This window comes from Pinus tabuliformis, chromosome 3_2, assembly GCF_031772625.1.
Source record: "Pinus tabuliformis cultivar Carrire ecotype Pingquan chromosome 3_2, CPIR1, whole genome shotgun sequence".
NCBI lineage: Eukaryota > Viridiplantae > Streptophyta > Pinopsida > Pinales > Pinaceae > Pinus > Pinus tabuliformis.
In genome coordinates, this window is record NC_142302.1 from 163,817,940 (window position 1) to 163,831,686 (window position 13,747).

Below are 13,747 nucleotides of genomic sequence, written 5' to 3' on the forward strand. Positions count from 1 at the left end.
TAAAAATCCTTTCTCAATATCTCCCTGCTTCGAGAATGGACCTTAATTATTTTGAATGTTACAATCTTTTCAATGGTGTTTTTAGATGCCAAAACGATGAAGAAATCTTCTTTTGACTTGTCCCATGAATTTACCTAAGGAGTGTTAGCTCACAACTAAGGTCCCAACACATAATGAATTCTACCACTTTTCATTGAAGTTAGAAGTTTGGTTGTCGGAGTCTAAAATTCCTCATTATATTGGATGAATTAAAACATTTAGTTAATCTAATTCATCCTTCATGGTGGCTTTGACCCCTTATATTTGTAATCTAGCTTGTAACCATGCAAAAATGTTCTAACTCAGTTGATGGCATCTCCCCATGAAGTCATGTCTCGTTCCTCCTCAATCTTGGCTAAAAAGTCTAAACACTTGTGATAGAGTTCACACAACTAAGATGTCGCAAGTGTAACACATCAAACAATAAATTAATCTTATAAATCTGATTTCCCTCAATGCCCCAATGGATGATGCATAACTAGAATTGGAGTATAGTTTAAACAAAGTGAAACATAATTACGACCTTCTACAATATCTTCATGCTTTGCGAAGGGACCTTAATAAATTTGAAGGTCACAATATTTTCAATGATGTTTTTAGAGGCCAAACCTATTAAGAAATCTTGTTTTGACTTGTCCCATTATTTGAGGTAAGGTGTGTTAGCTCACAACTAGGGCCCCCATACACAATGAACCTCTAACACTTTTAACCAAAGTTAAAAGTTTGGTCATTGTAGTCTAAAATTACTCATTGTATTCAATGAATTAAAATATTTAGTTAAGCCAATTCATTTATGATAGCTTTGTGGTATTTTCCCCTTGTGTTCCTAATCTAGCTTGTAGCCATGCAAAATTATCATGACTTGGTTGATGTCTGCTCTCCATGAAGTATTCCATGTCTCATTCCTACATAGTCTCGGCAAAAAAGTCCAAACACTCCTTATAGAGTTCACACAACTAAGATGTTTAGAGTGCAATAGATTGAGTGAAAAAAATCGTATGAATATACATTCGAGTCACAAAGCCCCAATGGATGATGCATAACTAAAAAGGTAGTATAATTTAAACAATATAACATAATTATGAACTAAGAAGAGTGTTTCCGTTCTCTTAATTTATGTCTAGTTCTCATAAATTTTATGTAAAATGAAAAACAAGAAAGCAATAATTCAAATTATAAAACAAGATACAATTCATTGTATTTATTCACTTTATCTACATAATGCTTCTCTATATGCAAACAAAAACAGATAAAGAATAAGGCACACAATAAATAGCATTACAACCTATGGAAGTTATTTGGAATTAAATTAGGTTTATGATTATATTTTCCTTCCATATATTAAATGGGTTTAATATGGCATTTTTAATAACCAATATTATAAAGTCCTAATAAAGAAATTTCAAGTAACCTTGCTTTTAATGAAAATGTAACCTTGCTTTTCATGAAAATGTCATGTAGAAATTATGAAGATTTGAGATAAGTATACCATTTTTGACATTTTGAAAACTTCATATTTTATAAAAATGTTGCTTAATTGAGTAAATATTTTTTACAACGTGGAATTTTCTGCAATATTAATGTTTTATTGAAAATTTTGGAAAAAATAATTAATTGACACATTAGGCACTAAAATTTTCATTGCTTAGAAATATAGGGTTGTTTTATACTATAATTTAACAATTTTTTTTTTTTTTTTTACAAAACCACATTTCAATAGTCTATGGTCCCCGTTATAGGTTGATTTCTACCCAGATTTAATAGTCCATCCCCGTATAATTGAATAAACATTTTCACAAAATCACATTTAAATAGTCCACATGCTCTTTATAATATTGATTTCTACTCAAATTGAATGTCATGTACTCTTTGTTCTAATAATTACTTAGTGACTTAAATTAATTCCACTTTTTTCTTCCATTTTTACCAATTCCTTACACCCCATTTTCATAGAAAAATGATTTTGAGGGTTTGATGACACAGATGTAGATGATAAAACACTACATATATATGGCAACATTATAACTAATTGGGGTCTCATAATTCTAAACTCTTCCAATTGTAATGCAATGCAATAACTCCATCAGAATTTTGTAGTCTTCTCATTATAGTGAGACACAATACTTGCATTTCGTTGAGCATATATTACTCATTGTGCTAAATGGAAATATGGATTATTCCTTGTTAATTTTGACAAAAAGCATTCAAATTAGTTAACATTCCTAACTAAATATATCAAATTATAACATCATCAAAGGTTGACACAATTAACAAAGCAATATTAGTGATAAAGAGACACTATACAATTAATGATCCTGCAAGTTCATTAAGGATAAAGTGAAGTATTGACATGACCTAGAAAAGCTTCATTGTAAAGGTCTTATTGATCACAAGATTCTCATTTTGTCCCTTTCACATATTTTAGGGGATGTAATATGTCAAATTTATCAAAGGTATTCAATAACATTTTTATTAATATGTGTGGGGTTTAGTTCCCATGAGGTCTTAGGTTCAAATTTCATGGGGTGGGTTTGATGATGAGAACCAATTAGGGGAACAAAAACTATCCCAAAAGATGTCTAAGCTTGATCAAACCTCACACAATCCTAGTGACATCCTATGCTTGGAAAATATTTCTTTCATTCAACATTGCTTTGTGCTTACTCACTAGATCCCCTAAAACATATATGTGGATATAGTAAGGGATGACCACAACCTAGACTAAACTTAATTGCACTTGCATACATACACGTTCAACTTCTAAGATACACCATTTTGTAAGTTAAACCAACATTATAAAATTGACTCTCCCAAAGATCTTGGAAAAAAATGTCGCCACTTCATATATTCCATATTTGTTAAGCAATTTTTGTAGCCAAATTGAGCAAGGTCCATCAAACCTTTATCTTTCATTAATTTTTTATCACACAAATGCAAGGGAATTGAACATTTTATGTAATGTCCCTTTTTCTGGAAATTGGTAGCGGAGACCATCTCAATAGCCTAGCCAATGTTGGTAGCAGAGACCATCTCAATAGCCTAGCCAATGTTGGTAGTAGAGACCATCTCAATAGCTTAGTCATTCCGATAAGCTATAAATTAAAATATTTTGTAGAATTTTGGGGGATGAATTAATTGAAAAGGTGACTAAAGAAAAAGAACATTATAAAGTCACTTTATTTAATGAAGGTAAAAGTGACCAATGGTAATTAGATGACTCATAGTATTCTGATAGCCATCACAATAAAAGAAATGCAAGAGCTCGTGAGTGGGAAGGTAATTGAATGTTTTGGTAAATTGATTTATGATTTTGTAGAGCTTGTATGAGGGTTTGTACCTTGGGTGTGGATCATCTTCCATGGTGAAATATTCACCCTAGGCTTCAGTGTTACAACGATATACCCTAGTAAATCAACAAGGGGTCATCCAAGCTTCTCACTCAATCTCAATTGGTGAATTTCTTTCTATTTTACTGAAGGATTTTGTGAGTATGAAATGAAATGAAATTTTAACGTCCACGAGACTAGAAATAGTCTATGGGACCACTAGTTTCCCTGCTTTTTGCCTTTGCAATTCAATCCTCTTATTATTCAAATTAACAATGAGTTGACCCAACCTTCTAACAGTGCCCTCACTAAAAAGACAATGCCAAGGAACCGATGTTATAATATTGTTGTAACTATCTTTGATGTCTCTGAAAGCATCACATTCCAAAATGAAATGTTTTTCTGATTCCACTGCCCCTAATGTGCAAGAAGTACAATCCATTCTTCCCAAGCTTCTTTAGGTCTTTTCCATCGACCTGTTTCACATCGTAGTTGATACGAGTTAGTTCTTAATTGAGCAATAAGAATCTTTGCTCTCCATGGAATGCTAGCTCCAATGTACTCTTTTTGTTGGAGATCACAAGTGGGATTGAATTCTTGAATAGTATTTATTCTTTCTACCCAACTCTTTTCCCCATATACACTTATGAAACTTCTCCATAACAAAACTCTTTAAATCCTTCTTGTTTGTGGGACATGCATTGAGGTAAATATTCTAGTTTTGCATCCATTTATTGTTTTGTCTCATCCATGATTTCTTTCTTTCACTCATTCCTTCATTGAAGATAACTTTAGGCCATCTACTTTCTCCCATTTGTTCAATTCTTTGTAGATTCCTTATGAGACACACCATAGCAATTGCTTCGACGGAAGTTGCTCCTGTTTCACTCAACATTATCTCATAGGAAACCAAACTTTTTATTTTAAACTTGTTCACGATCAAGCCCTTTTGGATTTTTTCAATTTGCTTCCATTTTGAGACAAAGATGCTGCTAGCCCACAATTCCCACCCATATAAAATCTCTGGACAAACTAGGAGCCCAAAAACACCTTAAATGTTTTCCAATCCCATAACTCCGCCTCTCTACATCTATTTTGAAGAGCATATAATGCTTTCCACCCTCCTAAAATTCTCTTCTTTCTACAGTGCTCCCAATTAAGCTTATTGATGAAATCAATCCCGAGGTACTTGTATTCATTTACTTCTTCAAGAATGTTTCCTTCAAAGAAGAATGTATGTTGGCTTTGCTTCTTTTTATTTGAGAAAATCATTATTTTGGTCTTGCTGGTATTAACTTGCATCCCCACTGCTTTACAAAAATGCTCAAGGGCATATAAGTGCATCTGCAATCCCTGGGCCGATTTAGCAATCAATACAAGGTCATTAACATATAAAAAGAAGCTTTATCACAAACTCCCCCAACCGAACACCATCCCCACCTTGCAGATTTAGCCACTCTTCTAATTTATCAAATATAAACCAAAAAGAGTAGGGTATAAAGGGCACCCTTGCTTGACTCCGATGTCACTTCTAAAACTTTCTGAAATGCTTATTGAAGTTCTAATTTTGACTTTTACCACTTCATAAAGCCTATGGACAACTCTATAATGCAAAGGAATTTCAAGTTCTTTCATTCTACTCCACAACTTATCTCTAGGGACCACCATGTCAAATGCCTTTTTGAAGTCAACAAAACAACAAAATACTTCTTCTTTGCCCTCTCAAACCTTTTCAATAATGTATCAATGTCATACCATGATCAATTGTAGAGTGTTTTGGCCTAAAACCCGCTTGTCCTTTTGCCCTCTTTTCTTCGAATTCCACCCACTTACTGATTCAAGTTTCTACCATGCCACTGAAGAGCTTTGCAAACAAAAGATTGATCATAATGGTTTTATAGTTGGAAGAATTATTAATGTCTCCACTTTTAAAAAGGGGTATTGCTAGGCTGGCTGTCCAATCTCTTGGGAAACCTTGTCGACTAACGTTGTTGAATATTTCCATGATGTGTAGTGCAAGAATGTTCATTCCCCACTCTAGACATTCTGCTTGAAGTTCAGCCAAGTCCTTTTCCTTTCCTATTTCAGCTTTTAATTCCTGTCTCTACTTCCTATAATGTGAAAAGCTCTGTAATTGTGTTGATCTTGGGAGGAGGCTACTCATCAGATTCTTGCTCATAGAGTTGTATTGCATAGTCAAACCATTGATTGGCTATAATATTATTTTCAATTTGCTTCTTCCTTAGTTGAAGTTCCTGCCAAAAAAACTTTGGATTATTCTTGCCTAGATGTATTAACCCTTCTCGCCTTGTTTGCATGAACTCATCTCTCTTCCTTTTTTAAATCTATTTATATAGCTTTACATTCATCTTCTCATCGCCTACTTTTATCAAGGTTTTCCTTTCCATTTTGCATTCCTCATCAAACCAAGCATTTATAGGAAAACAATTTGATTCAGATTTCCTATTTTTTCCTCCTTTTCACTTTTCAAGTGCACTTCGAATTATATTTGTTAACTCATGACTATTGAGGCTTTGAGAACCACTCTTCCCCTTCTGAATTGATCTCTCCAACATTGTTTTGAAGATAGTGCAATTTTCTTGTGTTAGAAGAATTTTGCCCCTCGACTGAAGATGTATGTGGCAGCGTAAGTTTGACAGGTACTCAGTACCTCCATTGAGGCTTATAGCTATAGCAGAAGGGAGTTTGGCAAGGAGGCCAAATTGTTTCGTATGCCTGGGCCGAGTTATTGAATGACTTGTTCTCTCATTTCTAGGCCAAAGGGATTCATTGTAAAATGTTGTAGGACTGAGTTCGTCACTCACTAAAGGTAGAGAAACCCTTGAGCTAAGTTAATCTTGTCCACTGAGGTTTAGTTCTTGTAGTAGTTGGTTCATTAGGGGTCGAGTTTTTGGGTTGAATTCTTGAGGAGGAGATAGCCACGTAATCTAATAGTTCGAGTTTACCCCTAGAGTTGTAAATCCTATGTAGGTCGAATGCATTTTTTTCCATGGGAGGGCCAAAAGTTGGAGTTTGAATAAATTGCAAGAACATCTGCATAAATATTTATGGCTAGATTTTTATTACCTTGACAAGACAAGATTTGTTCTTGCAACAACTTATTTGGGTGCTAAATCAAATTAATAGTGTGCATATCAAAGTAATATCAAAGCACTGGCGAATTAATTTCTGGTTGAGCTTGTTACTTGAGTGGTCGAGCCTGTACATTGGAGGGTTGAGTGTGGTGGGGTTTCAAACATATTTCCAGAGGCTGAGACTTTAGGGTCGCTAGTCTTTACTTATAGATCAAGTTTCCTTGTTTGTTGAGTGTTATGTTTAGTAGAGGTCGATAACAACTGTGCATGCCAAGTAAAATCCTGTAGTCTCTCTCTATAACGCTGATTTTATATTGGAAGGTGTAGAGTTTTATCTATAAGTGATTAAATTTGAGCAGGTCAATCATGATATAGGAAACACTCTTTGCACAACATTACCCCTCTTCTACAAGCTATAATCTCAGTACTTCTGGTAGTCATAGAATAATAATCGAAAGGGAAAATCTATGGCCAAGTTTCTATTATCATCTACAACCAGATTGCGCCTCTATTGGACAAATCTTACAGGTTCCAAATCTGATTTTATTATGTAATTCCATAATTCTCAATTAATAAATACTAGTCGAGTTATTTGGAGTTTATATGTGTTATTTGTGCCCGAAGACATGTCTCTACCCCATAGTACTCCTCTTTGTTTGCATACAATATATTTGACAAAATGGCTTCCATTAAAATGTTTCAAAAATAACTTTTAAAAATAATGGGCGCATAGTAAAAAGTGGCATCTTACAATATCCCACAATCCACTTAAAATTACTTAAAGGGGATATTATATTCTACTTCACCATAAAGGGTTGCTGGGAGAGTGAAAATAAGAACCTGATTGGACAGAAAATGATTAAAAAAAATTAAGAACACACTTTTAAGCTGACCACCAATAATCCATCTGGAGAGCAATAAGTAGAGTAGTGTGGGCAGCAGTGAGAGCAACGAGCAGTGAATAGTGAGCAGTGTGAGAGCAGGGAGATTTTATGCAGCAAAAGTATCGAGGAGCGAGCAAGAAGCACAAATGCATTCAAAAATGGCAACTGAACAAGAAATTTCAGAGCATGTGGAGACAAATGATTTAGGACAAGTGAAAATTGCCTCATCTGCCAAAGCTGGGAAGTGGGTTTGGGTCAATGACAAACAATATCGGGGCATTTTAAAATGAATAATAGCCCGTCTAAAATGGGAGCAAACAAGGAAGAAACAGTCTAAAAAGAAAAGTACTTGAGCTCTTCGCAAAAAACACTCAAACAAGTCTCCTCTACAAGCACATGGCAACAAGAAGTCCAAAGGAAAAGTCATTGATGATTCTGTCTTATATAGTCCCACATCTGTAGGCTTTAACTCCTTATATAAATTACCTGCATATGAATTCTAAAAACACAGAAAATAATCAATGCGAGAGCATAACACATAAAACAAATATATTACAGAGATTTTCCCCTGGATCCAAAAAACGGGACTACCAGCTTGATTTTTCATTATATTCCTCTCAATATTACAATACATATTTATACATGTCGAAGCATCCAATACCATGGACCGAAAGCTATCGCGTCCAAAACCATGGACCGAAAAACCATAGGTAGGTCCACCCAACCTAATATTGGGTCCAAATTTTTTTTTCCCAGAGCGCTACCCCAAACCTTGTAGAGCGGGGCTACCCGCCCCCCTCAAACCCCTTGGACAAGGGGGGCTTCCACCCCCCCTATGACCCCCCCGCTATGCAATTGGCGCAACGAAGGGGGGGCTCCGCCCCCCCTCTAACTCCCCATTTCATTACGAAGGCTAGTCGTGGAAAGAATATAACACAACCCAACATTCTCCCACTTGTTGTTTTCTTTCCACAGGGGGCCACAGGAGAGCTTAGTCATTTATCCAACCTTGAAACGACCATTGTTTCTCTAAACCAAGAGAACTTCTCAGAGCTCACACAGATTTTGTCAATGCATCTGCAGTATTCTTCAAAGTGTCCACCTTTACCAGCAATACCTTTTTGTCTTCTATCATATCCCTCACAAAGTGATACTGAACATTAATGTGCTTTGTCTTTGAATGATAAGCAAGGTTCTCTGCCAAGAAAATTGCACTTTGGCTGTCACAGTCTATCCTTATAGCTCCTTGTACTAACCCCATACTTAAGCACAATCTCTACAACCAAACTGCTTCCTTGCTTGCATGAGTGGCTACCATGTATTCTGCCTCTATAGTTGATAGTGCCATTACAGATTGTTTCTTACTCATCCAACTAACTACACCTCCAAATAGGTTAAAAACATACCCACTTGTAGATCTTCTCTGATCTAGATCTCCAGCCCAGTCTGCATCAACAAAGCCACGGATATCCAACACTCTGTCCAATCTTGGTCTTCCTTGGTAGCACAAACCATAATCACTAGTGCCACGCAAATACCTGAAAACCCGCTTTACTGCGATCCAGTGCTCCTTCACTGGTTTTGACATAAACCTGCTCAATACTCTCACTACATGTGCAATGTCTGGTCTAGTACAAACCATCACATACATCAAGCTATCAACTACACTTGCATATGGAACACAGGACATGTCCTCTTCCTCTTCTTGTGTCTTGGGACACTATTCAGCAGATAACTTTACACTTACAGGAATATGAACCTTCATTGGTTTACTATCCCGCATATTAAACCTCTGCAATGTTGTCTCGACATACTTCCTCTAGTTTAACGAGAGCTTCCTCTTTGTCTGATCTCTTTTAATTTCCATGCCCAAAATATAGTTTGCAGCACCAAGATCTTTCATGTCAAATTTGGAAGGCAAATGGGTCGTCAAATCCTGGATAATTTCCTTGTCATTTCCAACCAGCGACATATCATCCACATACAAGACCAAATAAATAACACAATCAACAAATAATTTAAAATACACACAATGATCTGCTTTGATTTTGGTGAAGCCAAGTCCCCTTATAAATGTATCAAATTTCTGATACCACATCCTTGGTGACTATTTTAACCCATACAAAGACTTCTTTAACTTGCATACCAGTTCTTTCTTACCCTTCATTACAAAGCCTTCAGGTTGCTTCATGTAGATCTCCTCTTCAGATCCCCGTGAAGAAATGATGTCTTCACATCCATCTGTTCTACCTCAAAATCAAAAGCAGCAGCAACAGATAAAAGTAATCTAATAGAAGTTACCTTGGCAACAGGAGAAAAAATATCACCAAAATCAATTCCGGGCACCTGGGAATAACTTTTTTCTACCAGCCGAGCTTTGTATTTCTCCACCTTTGTTTTTGCATTTGTCTTCTTCTTGAACACCCATTTGCTGCCAATGGGTTTCCTTACAGCTGGCAACTCCACCAGATCCCAAGCCTCATTTTTGTGCAAAGACGTCATTTCATCAACCAAGGCCTCTTTCCAAAGTTTTCCATCCTCTGTATCTACTGCTTCCTTCACAGTTCTGGGATCGTCATCAATAATAGATAAAGAAAATTTTGAACAGAAAGCAGATGGACTATACCTTTCTGGCTGCCTTCTTTCTCGAACTGATCTTCTCACACCTGGAGTTTGTGGTTATTCATCTTCTGATTCCTCTTTTGTTGTAGAGTTTGATTCTTCCTCCTTTAGCTCAAACTCTATCTTCTCAGGTTCCTTTGATGGGACTTCATGTTTAATAATATCTTTCACCTCTCTGAATATCACATCTCGGCTGTACACAACCTTTCTTGTTACTGGGTTCCAAAGCTTATAGCCCTTTAAACCATCCTTATACCCAATAAAGATGCACTTTTCAGATTTACTATCCAACTTGGTTCTTTTCTCCTTTGGAACATGTACATATGCATCACATCCAACTACCCTCGGATGTGAAAGAGAGGGTTTCTTACCAGTCCATACCTCTTGTGGAGTCTTATCCTCCAACGTTGATGAAGGTGATTTGTTGACCAGGTAACATGCTGTCTCCATCGCCTTTGCCCAGAATTCTTGTCCTATCCCGACACCACTGAGCATGCTTCTTGCCTTTTCCATCAACGTCTTGTTCATTCTTTTTGCAACTCCATTTTGCTAAGGTGTATATGGAGTAGTCTTATGTCGTGCTATACCACAATTCTTACAGAATTCTTCAAATTCCTAATACAAAACTCTCCATCGTTATCTGTTCTCAACACCTTTATCTTCTTCTCTGTCTGGTTTTCCACCAGAGCCTTAAATTCTTTAAACTTGTCAAAGACTTCATATTTCTTCTTAAGGAAATATATCCATATATTCCTTGAGAAGTCATCTATAAATGATACATAGTATACAGACTTGTCCAGCGATGGAACCTTCACAGGTCCAAACACATCACTGTGCACAAGCTCTAATATCTGTTTCACCCTCTTACCACCAAAGGGGAAACTCACGCAATTCTGCTTCCCATATACACAATTTATATAGAAATCAAAATCTAGAGAGCTATTACTCATACCTTCTACCATACCTTTACCATGAAGTATTTGAAGGCCCTTCTCTCCAATATGTTCAAGCCTTTGATGCCACATCATGGTCTTCTGTCCAGAGACCACTAGATTTTTTGCTCCACTTTCAAGAACCACAAAACTGTTGCACCCATCAACAACAGTGCTACCTTGCAGCTTGTACAGAGTTCTAATCCAAACTCCCTGCATCAATACCAGTGCTCCCCAAACCATCTTGTAGGTATCCTTCTCGAACATTGTTTTTACACTTGCATCATCCAGCTTGCTTACAGAAATCAGATTTCTGGTCAATGCAAGAATATGCAGAACACTCGGAAGTGTTTGAATCCTTCCACCTTGCAACTTCAACTTTACTTTTCTGCGACCAACGATTCTAGCCTTCTTGTCCTCCCCCAAGAAGACATCACCACCATCATATTTCTCATACTCACAGAACCACTCTCTATGGGGAGTGAAGTGAAAGGATGCACATGAGTCAATCAACCATGCCTCATGATCTACATGTGTACTTGAAGAAGCCAAGTACACATCCCCACTTTTATCTAAGGTGGTTTTCGCCTTTGCAGAAGGAGCATCATCAGATCCCTTTCCTTTGTCAGGAGCTTTAGATTTATAGTCCCTTTTGTAGTGCCCTTCCTTTATGCATTTCCAACAAACCACCTTTACAGGTTTTCCTGGAGATTTAGATCTCCCACTTGATGACTTATTTTTGTTTCTGTTCTAGGACCGTCCTCATATAGACAAGGCATCACCATTCTGGTTCTCCATATTTTTTCGTCTCATCTCCTCCGTCAGCAAGGATAAGACTATTTTATCAAACTGCAAGGCAGTTGCATTGCTACCTATTGCAATAACCAGACTATCCCACGAATCCGGTAGAGAACACAAGAAATTGATGCACTTATCTTCATCTGAAATTTTAATATCAACAGATAATAACTGACTTACCACAGTATTAAATGCATTCAGATGCTCTGTTACCGAGTCTCCATCTTTCATCCTGAGGTTATACAGCTTTTTCCGTAGGAACAGTTTATACTTAGATTGGTACAAAGTCCCTAACTTGTCTCACAAAGCTTTAGCCGTAGCTTTGCCTGATACATTTAACAATACTGGATCTGAGACACACAATCGTATTGTGCTCTTTGCCTTCCGATCCAACTTCTTCCATTCTTCATCGGACACTCCCGTTAGTTTAATACCTGGATCTACCGCAATCCACTGATCTTTATGCACCAACAGATCCTCCATCTTGAGTTTCCACAACTCAAAAACTCTGACCATTAAATTTCTCGATCTCTATCTTTCCACTGCTCGCCATCTTCTTTCACCACCATAATCGATCTCGTAGATCTCCTACTGAACGGGGTCTACCACAGGCCCGAGCGAAACCCCTCAACGACAAAGGCGTCCCCTTGAAGCCAAAACAACTTTGATACCAAATGTAGGTTTTAACCTCGTACAGAAATTACCTGCATACGAATTCTAAAAACACAAAAAATAAACAATGCGAAAGCATAACACATAAAACACATATACACAGAGATTTTTCTCTAGATCCTAAAAACTCGAGACTACTTACAATGGAGCAAATGTGGTAGATTATGTAATTTGCTCGCATGGTTTGTGTGATGGAAGAAGTTTTGATTGGAGATCAGCTGTGGGACTTGAAATCAGATCACAAGCCAATTTATTTATGTTTCTCTCGAATTGGAAAGAAACAATTAGAGTAAAAAAGTCAGCATGTCCAACAAAATCTCTCACAGGGCAGAATTCTTTTGACCCTAGAAAATTGTAATACCTTCAAAATGACACTAGAGAGGCTCTTCGAGAAGGAGAAAATTACAATTCACAGCCTTCATAGTCATAAATTAACACATTTAATTCAATGCGCACTTGCAAGGTGCAAAAGAACAAAAATTAAGAAATCTGAAACAAATTGCTTTTCGGTTAATGCTTGGTTTGATGAGGAATGCAAAAAGGCAAGGAGAATGTGGAAAGAGTCAAACAAGGATAACATAAAGCTCAAAGCTTAGAAATAGTTATTAAGCAAGAAAAACACTGATTTCATGGTTTCAAGGAGGGAAGAACTAATCTTCCTTGGGAAAAATAGTCCCAAATTATTTTGGAAGGAGCTCTATCCGAAAAAGATATAAACTGGAAATAATATTACAGCTTCTAAATGGTTTGACTATGCAAGACAACTCTATGAGCAAGTTCCCAAGGCTGACCCTCCCCCCTTGGTCAACACTGATACTGAACTCTTCACGATACAAGAGGCAGAGATGGGTATCAAGAAGTTGGGTGTTGGAAAAGCAAAAGACTTAGCTAAACTCCAAGTAGAATATCTAAAGTGGGGCTCAAAGATTCTTGCACCTCACATTACAAAAATCTTCAATAACATCATAAAACAAGGGCTCCCCACAGATTGGACAACTAGTTTGGCAATACCTATTTTCAAGAGCAGTGACGTCAATAATCCCTCCAATTATAGGACCATCATGATAAACCTTTTGTTTGCAAAGCTATTTAGAAGCATGCTAGAAAACAAAATTAGCAAGTGGGCAAAAGAAAGAGATAAGCTGCTATAGGGCAAGCAGGTTTTAGACCTAAACATTCCACAGTTGATGATTGTATAACTTTAAGGCACATCATTGAAAAAGTTTGGGAGAAAAAGGAAGAAGTCTTTTGTTGCTTTGTTGATTTCAAAAAAGCATTTGACTCGGTTCCTAGGGATAAGATTTGGCACAGAATGGAGGAACTTGGGGTTCCTAAACATTTGAGAGCAACTATGCATAGGCTGTATGAAGAGATGAAAG